Source organism: Labrus mixtus, chromosome 4 (assembly GCF_963584025.1).
Source record: "Labrus mixtus chromosome 4, fLabMix1.1, whole genome shotgun sequence".
Taxonomy (NCBI): domain Eukaryota; kingdom Metazoa; phylum Chordata; class Actinopteri; order Labriformes; family Labridae; genus Labrus; species Labrus mixtus.
Genome location: NC_083615.1, coordinates 4,015,281 through 4,023,063, shown reverse-complemented (window position 1 = coordinate 4,023,063; position 7,783 = coordinate 4,015,281).

Genomic DNA, 7,783 nt, shown 5'->3' with positions numbered 1-7,783 from the left:
TACATGGCCCCATCCATCGGCCCCTCAATGTGGTGAAGTCGTCCTGTACCCTTAGCAGAGAAACAGCCCCAAAGCATAATGTTTCCACCTCCATGCTTGACGGGGGGAGATGGTGTTCTTGGGTTGGAATTCAGCATTTCTCTCCCTCCAAACGCAACAACTCCAGTTTATGCCAAAGAGTTGAGATTGGTCTCATCTGACCACATCACCTTCTCCCAAGCCTTCTCTGAATCATTTAGGTGTTCATTGGCAAACTTCAGACGGGCCAGTACATGTGCCTTCCTCAAGGATTTCAATTCATTACGGCACAGTGTGTTACCAATGGTTTTCTTGGTGACTGTGGTCCTAGCTGCCTTGAGATCATTACAAAGCTCCTCCCGTGTAGTTCTGGGCTGATCCCTCACCATTCCCATGATCATCCTTACCCCACGAGGCGAGATCTTGCATGGAGCTCCAGACAGAGGGCGATTGATGGTTATTTTATATTTCTTCCATTTTCTTATAACTGCACCAACAGTTTCTCCTTCTCACCAAGCTTATTGCTGATGGTCTTGTAGCCCAGTCCAGCCTTGTGCAGGTCTACAATCTTGTCCCTGATGTCCTTTGAAAGTTCTTTGGTCTTACCCATGGTGGTGGAGTGGAGCCAGAATTCTTGTTGGTTTGTAGGGGATCAAATGCTTATTTCCTTCAATCAAATGCAAATGAATTTATAACTTTATACAATGTTTTTTTTGTCTGGACTTTCTTTTATATTCTGTCTCTGTTTGTTAAAATAAAGGTACCATAAAAATTATAGACCGCTCACTTCTTTGTAATTGGTCAAACTTACAAAATCAGCAGGGGATCAAATAATTATTTCCTCCACTGTATATGCGGCCATTATAATAGGCACACCCTCTATTTTTACTGGTTCCATCATTAGAAATGAGGTTGTCTTATTTCTCAAACTCTTTTATTCCTTAACTTGTACATAATCATTCAGTTTCTGTCACCTATGAGGGAGAAGCATGGCAAAGCACAGCATTTCAAAATTTGCCAGCTGGGAGGGATTTCTTTCTAATTCCCTCTTTCTCAGTAATTAGAAGGACGTGTTCACAGATATTTAAAGAGTAGAGGTTAAATGCATTCTAGAAAAAAACTATCAATACAATATTTTTACATTTAGAATGGCTTTTGATCATTACCTTAATTGATCTTAATTGTGCAAATTAAAGACAAAACTGACAGAGGCATCATCAGATTATTTTCCTATATGCTTTGTCTTTAAGCATGGTTGAAGTTGTCTTTTTGGAGATCTCTCAGAATTTGAAAAATAGCTAAATAAAAAACATTTTTTCATTATCCCCTCTGCTAAGCTTGTCTTCAAAAAGAGCATGTGGAGATGTTAAAATAAATTGCAAAGACAAAGCTCGTGGACAGAGTTCAAAGAGTTGCCTCAATCTTCTCAAGAAATACTTTCAATCAGTATAATTTGCATTTCATAAAATGATGTCACCAATTATATTACACCCTATCCAGGCAGCAAAACATGAATTGCTGAAGGAAACTAAAAGTAGAGGATTTTTAAAATTAAATATTACAATTAGGGCTCTGAAATTATGAAATGCTTTAATTGAGATTAATCACTTTTTCAATAGTTAATCCAGATTAATCACGTTTTCATGTCATTTTAAATTCCCTTTTTTCACATTTAAAAATACAAATGGTTAGGGTTTTAGTTTTAATTTTTGTACTGTCTCAAGCTGAGATAACTTTAGCTGCTATTTGAATTCAACCCAGCTTTTATTTTGAAATAAAGAAAGGACCTTCTGGTACATCAAAGGTTAAGACATTAACTAACCAGGGAAAAAACTAGAGGTTAAAGATAAAACACTAAATAAAAAATATCCAAAAGGAATGGTAAAAAAGTCGAATGTTTGATGTCATAAGGTAGATATTACTTTTGATTTTATCACTGAGCTGTCTGAGCCATTCGATAAACGAAGCAGGGTCGTTCTTATCCACAGTGTCTTTAAAGGGACAAAACAGCATGTGATTAATGTAATAAAAATCACTTCCCTCATTACAAACTAACAGTTTCATTTAGCAAACGCTTTTGTCCAAAGCAATGTACATCTGAGAGTAAGTTCAACACAAGCAAGAATCTAGAAAAGAGGAGACAGACAGTTAGTGCCAATAAAGAGCTACAAGTTGGATGGGAGTGACGACAGAGGAGGTCGCACATGGGCAATGCACAGGGTGTAGTTCCCTGCTGCTCTGAACGAGATGTTACGAGAACTTTGAAAGACCTTTGACGTAACGTTAGATTCTGCCGACATATTAGAGCAAACCATGGAGCAAAGTTGCAGGACATGCCCAACCCGACAGCTCCTTCAAGGACAAGCTGACCCGGAAGCTCAACCAAATTTCCCTGTGACTGCAAACAGAGCTGGACAGTCAGAGGAAAGTAGGCATGTGGGGAGGGGGGCCTTAAAGAGACAGCAGCTGAAATGAACAGTTTCAGGCTGAGGCTGAAATGAGGGTTTTTACTGACGCCAGTTTAAGATATTAAGGAGGTTTTTGAGCTACACATCAATGTTACTCTATAGGTGTCCCAGACTGACATAATTAATGGTGAAAGTGAGTACAATAGATCTCCTTTAAGGCCCACATAAGCTCCAACTCTTCACCAAGGCTGACCAAAAGTAAGTTTGAGACAGCATTTTCAATATGGTAACCGCCATCATTGGGCTTCAAAATCCCCCTTTAGCAACCAATGGGTGACCTCACTGTGACGACTTCCATGGTTTTTACAGGCTACGGTTGTGTCACATTCTTTAACAGTTGGATCTTTCTAATATTGAACAGGGCATAACCACAAGACTGAGCAAAACATTTTTTTAATTTTCTTCACCAAATGAATCACTGTGTCATTGGCTCAGTAAAAGTTTCTGGATGCATTAAAACTGTTAGATACACGTTTACATTTCTGTGACCCCAATGTCACTTCTTTCAATTCACAGTTTTTGTTTCATTTCATTTTGCAATGACATTGATCATTTGTACATGGAAAAATTAAGGAATTGTTGCGTCATATTTAGCAAGTCGCTAATTTCAAACTAGTCCCACATAAAAGTGATACAGACATACATTAAAACTCTTCTCAACAGAGGACAGTAAAGTACCACACTTGACAACACAAAATACATCAACTATATTTTAAAATGCAAAAATCACTGTAGAAAACAATAAGTAATAAAAATAATAATAATAAAACATTTTATTTACAACACACTTTTCATTTGAAACAAATCTCAAAGTGCTACAATTTGGAATAAAAGCATAAAAACAACAACTAAAGTCAAACACTGACGCTGGCGGTCAGACCTTATGGAGTCCGGGTTGATGTTTTTTTTTAGATTTCTGAGATTGATTTGGTGTTTAGACATCAGTGGCAGCTCCATTGAAATGACCTTCTGATCAGAGACTCCCAGGTTGTTAATAGGTGGCAGTGTCAGTGATGACCAGGTCCAGTGTGTGCCCCACATCAACATGTTGTGTGAGGTTGAGGCAGTCTAGTAACTGTAAAAATTCAGCAGCAAAGTGTCAGGAGGGTGAGTCAACATGGATATTAATGTCTCCAAGTGTTACAACATTGGCCTGTGTTGTACAGAGGGTCGTAAGTAGGTCATGTATCTCAGAGATGAAGGCTGGGTTTTTTTGTTTTTTGGAGGCCGGTATAAGAAGTATTGTTAGAGGGTGGGTGAGTTTTAAGTATATCCTGCTTATTACAAAGTATACAATCAATACATTTTTAAAATGATCAGCTGCAGGTACAGAGCCCTTACACAAAAAACAACAATAGGACCATAATACACACGGCGTGATATAAGGTACAGTATCTGATACACAATAGCTACACTATAAAGTGACCAAGACACTAATGCAGGTTCCCCACCCAATACAAATGTAGGTACACACTGAAGAAGGTACAATATATCAATAACGGGGTATATGCATCAAATTAGGGAAGTCTTCAGGTGATTATTTTGAGTGGTTATCTAACACTCAATCACTAAAAATATTCAGTAAGAGGTGTTGCCCCCTGTGGCACAAATTGTTCTTCATGATTGCCATTTCAGAACATGATGGACTCACTACTAATTATCATACTCAAGAATCGGTTGTAACCGAGGTTTACTTTTTGAAAGGTTTAAGTAACCAATTTGAAAACTATTTCTTGGGTAGAATCAAATGGTCTGAAAGCAAAGCAGGATAGGAAGGTTGGACAATATCAAAAGGCAAAAAGAAAATGCTGACTTAATGTTTTTTGATCTTTTCATGGGATGTGATCGAAGTAAAAGTATGCCATAACCAGAATTTGAAACACAAACTTATTTCTAATGGGTAAAGTACGATATATTTTACCTGCAAATCAATATTTTCTTAAAACAATGCATCAAATAACACACTTAAATCAATGTGTTAGGGAGAAAGTAAAAAAACACTAAATTGCAGATGTTGACAACCTGCAGCAGACAAAAAAAAAAAAATGGAGTAAACAAAGTGTAGCATTTTGCAGCTGAAGAGTCCCTTAGGATGGATCACTTTCACATAAAGGCGCACCCAACTGGAGCAACTAAATCAGAGAAAGGAACTGCACCAAGAAGGAAGTGATCACTGCATTCTGTGAAGATCAGACCAGAAGCAATCAAAGCAGCTTAAGGGGTCATCAGGAGTCATCAAGGAAGGCTCCAGGAAATCAAGGAACACTAAAGACCATCTTTGACCAGAGACAAGTGTGAACAAGTGTGAAGTTACCCCCCTTAAATGCAACCATTGTAATCATGTAACCTTAGGTAATACATATGACGTTTACTAAGCTATCTTAAAGACAACCAACCACCGTCAGCCTTTGATGCTGACTTTAAGACACTGTTAAAAGCATACAGTTAAAGTCAAGCTTTTTGGTGATGGATAAATGTTCCTGCATTTATGTAAAAAAATATGTTGAAGGGACAAAAACCCATCTAGCTTTCAGGAGACCATACAGACCCTCTACAGTATGTGGCTGTATCCATAGGGATTCACTCACTGTGTGTTTACTTGCAACACTAGGTGCAGTGTTGAAATGGAGATGATGTATGCCACCGCCTATGGGTAGGATCATTCTCATTTTCAGATGAACTCTACCATACTGATTTATAAGAAGAAGAGAGGTCTCATTGAGAGTGGAAAAATAGAAAAAGCATGAAATTGTGGATAATTTCTCTCTTTCGCCCCCAAAAGCCCCTCTCTCCCTCTGTGTGAATGCATGACTGAAACTATCCAAGATGCTTTGAGAAAGGGGATTATTCTGCAACAATTTCCACTTAATCAAGGAAGACAAGTTACAGCAATTTGTGGACTTTTCGAGAAGAGTAATCCTGTGTGATGCACTCATGAAGGACATTTGCTTTCCTCAGCTATTGCAGCTTTGACACCAATGAAAAATAATGACCTGCTATCTTGTTGGCTTCTGTTCCTGATACAAAAGTTTAAATTAAAAAAGTTTTACGTAATATTCAATTATTGGGATAATATCAACAGGTTTATATTACAATGGACCAGCTTTTAAATTGATACTGTTGAAAAAGATCTTATTAGCTCGTCTTTAGCTTGTTTGTCTGCTGTGATAGAATTCTACATTTGGTTTGAGCTGAGCTGGTGTGTTTGCAGAAGCCTATACACACACCATATGACAGACATTGACACTATCCATTACAGGACTGAGGAGGCTTTGATGCATGACCCACTTACTAAAAGTGTCCAATGATGAGCACATTTTGATCTTAATTTACTCCATGTGTGAGAAAATGTGAACCATAAGGCAGACATGTTTATCATTTATTACACAATGAAAACTTCAATTGGTCAATTTTTGTCATTCTAAAAGTTTTGCTTGTCAACATTTTAAACACATATAGAAGTGAGTGTTCAGAGTGAAATTTGAAGCAGTGCAGTTTGCAATTATTCTGGGGACAAGACTTTGTATTCCATGCACAGTATACTTGTTTACGCTCAACCATCAAGTTGAGTAATGAAAATGAAGCTGAGATATGTTGACAACCAGATTGTAAAATGCAATTATATTCAGAAATCTGTTTATGGAGATTAATGAAGAACTAAATCATGAGCAGGTGATACTTGATGGGTTTGCATCAATGTCATTGTGTTCCACTTCTTTTGCTCTTGACATAAGGTTTTGTTATGATTATTGTTAATAGAAATCTGGTTTGGTCTTATGTTAGACATGTCAGTGAAACCTATTGACATTTTTTTGCCATTTGAGGCAGGGGATAATAATTGCAACCACAATATTGGCAATATAATCATCAAAATGTTTGTAAATGTTTAAAAAATATATATAATTATCAAAGTTTTAATTTTTTTTAAAATATATAATCATCAAAGTTGATATGCAGAATTGTAGCTTATTTGCTGTACAGGCGATGGGAGCATCATGATAATATTTATTTGGAATCAAGTTTCAAGCTACCTGGTGTACGCCACATATTCAGTCTTATTTTCTTCTCTTTTTCCTTTTTGTATTTATCTCTATCTGATGTTCCTGAAAGCCTCCCATGGACAGGTGTAGCGAATTAGCATTTTGCTATAAACACTAAGAGCAGTGCATCTGGGACTTCTGCATGTTACTGCACCAATGTTACTGTATGTCCATGTCAAATAAACTAACATACAAAAGAATAATTATATATGTTCAGTCCTGGTTCTTTCTAAGCTTTCAGTCGAGTGCTCAAGGGATTCAGCTGTTTGAGAGCAAGACACATTTTGTATCTTCCTTCCTTTCCTGATTCCTGTTCTAGCTTCCTAATAACTTTGGTTTTGTTCCCTGGAACAAAAGACCTGACCTCAGATGACCTTACATCTGTTCCCACTGTGTCAACTGTCAGAAGTATAGAGAACACATGTCTATCTTCTCAGGCTCTCTCCATGTATCTGTTGTTAATTAATTCATGATTAATTAGTGTTAGGGGCGTTGCTGAGCTGATGGTGGGTAGGGGTTTTTTGACCTACCAGACCAACTTCCATATTTGGTCCACAACGGGACTTGAACCGGTAGACACAAACCAAGTGTCTACAGTCTGAGCTACTGCCACACAGAGAAAATTTACTCGGTTTTTATATGTTGTATAAAAGTTGCCTTTATAACTCTCAGGGACATCCGCTAACAGAACTTCTGGCACTGACAAAGTGTGTTCCCAGTGGTTCTTTTTCAGCCAGGGCCTTTTATAGGCCGTCCACTATCTCTCTCTCTCTCCTTTCCTGTCTCCCTTCAGCTGTCGCTACCTCAAAAAAGATCAATACACTTACAAATCACTATAGGAAAACTTCAATCACATTAAACTTACATAAAAAAGTGAAAACATGGAGATCAACTTTAAGGCTGTGCATGGCAAAGGTCCTGTAATGCTGCATGACATCCTGAATGATGAGAGTCTGTCAAACACCCTCCTTTTCCCATTGGGACTCAACATTGTGAAGAACTCTAAAAAAAAAAAAAAAAAAGTGAGAAAACGATGTCCTCAGTGCTAACAGGTGTTCTCCGAACCGCATGTTGCATTTTCAGTATGAGCACTGACATTCCTCTCTTCTTGCAATGAAAGTTAAAAAAATCCTGAAATGTTTCCGTAAAGGACATTTTATGCAAACTAACTGTGGTTCAAAGTAAAATATAATATGTCATCTTTTTTTATGTGATTCTTTCATGAATAAGGTTTAATCAAGTTAGATTTTACCTTTT